Genomic DNA, 1,381 nt, shown 5'->3' on the forward strand with positions numbered 1-1,381 from the left:
ACCCAGAGTCTCCTGTAGTAGGATAATGTCAATCGGTTCGGTCTCAAGTAGTCTCCTCAAGGCTAGTTTCTTTGGGGCACTAGCTAAACCCCTGCAATTAAAAGACAAGCACTTCATGGAGGGACACCTCTCGGGGTATGTCCTGCTCTAAGGACCCCATCAATAGTGGATTGGCGACCAGAAGCGACCTCTGCCCCAGCCCTCCTGATAGCCTTGGAGAGATCTGACTTTCGACCCCTGGATGATAGGGGTATGACACCAGGCATCATAAGACCTAGACCAGTCTGACCGACCGGGGGTTCCTTGGTGTGTGACCTGGAGCGAAGGAAATATTGGTGAGGGGGTGACAGCCCTGAGGATGACGACGATGCAGCGGATGTAGGGAGAGCAGAATTAGTGGGGGCGGTAGTGACAATGGGCGGAGGAGTAGACATGATACAATGAGCAATTGAAGACTGAATCGGAGAGGCTTCCATATGCGAGGTAAAATCAAAAGATGAGAGAGGAGGGTTCAGAGAGATACCCGAAGCAATCGTGGCCTCCGCAACAGATCGGGCCCTGGTCATCGGAGGCGAAGACAGTCTGGAGCCACTGTCTACTGTCATTGATGGAGGAGGGATGACTGCTGGTGCCAGACCCGAAGGTGAGGGGCGCAAACCGACTGGAGAATTTGCCCTGGATGGTGCAGGCATGATTTTAGGTGAGTCCTCTGTTCTCCGATTGAGAGGGAATTCTTTGAAGAGATGTCCGACCTTGTGACATCGTCTGCAGCGAAATGGCACCCCTTCGTAGTCTAAGATCTGGACTCTGATGTACTTCCCCCACTGCAGAGTAATATTTTCCTCCAAGCCCTCACGTGTATCCAAATGGACCAAAATGCGAGCAAGTGTTCTATTTTTGGATTCCACAAAGGTACGGTCATGATCTAGATAAGTACCCAAAGCATTGCCAATCCTGATAAAGACCTCCTCATTCCAGAACTGTAGTGGTAGCCCTGGCAGGCGAACCCAGAGCGGCCCTGCCCCAATTTGTTCATGTTCAGGATCGAATAATGGGCTCCATCATTTAAGAAGGACCGGGGCCATCTCAATGTGCCAGTACTTGGCCAGTACCAGGTCCGTGTAATTTTCCTTTGAGAAGTGCAGGGAGAACCAACCCCTGGGCAAAACATGGACCTCAGGTAATTCCATCAGGATACCACCCCAAATCTCCTTAACCCACTGTGATAGCCTGTTGGCTGAATACGCCCGACCACGTACATGTCCGACCAGCACCGTGCGAGCCATGATAGCAAATTCACCGATAGCCGAGGTCTCTCCAAATCTGATGGTGATATCTTTTGATGTCGCCTTGACGCACTTAGTCTTCTTTTTGCTGGTGC

Source organism: Pinus tabuliformis, chromosome Q, assembly GCF_031772625.1.
Source record: "Pinus tabuliformis cultivar Carrire ecotype Pingquan chromosome Q, CPIR1, whole genome shotgun sequence".
NCBI lineage: Eukaryota > Viridiplantae > Streptophyta > Pinopsida > Pinales > Pinaceae > Pinus > Pinus tabuliformis.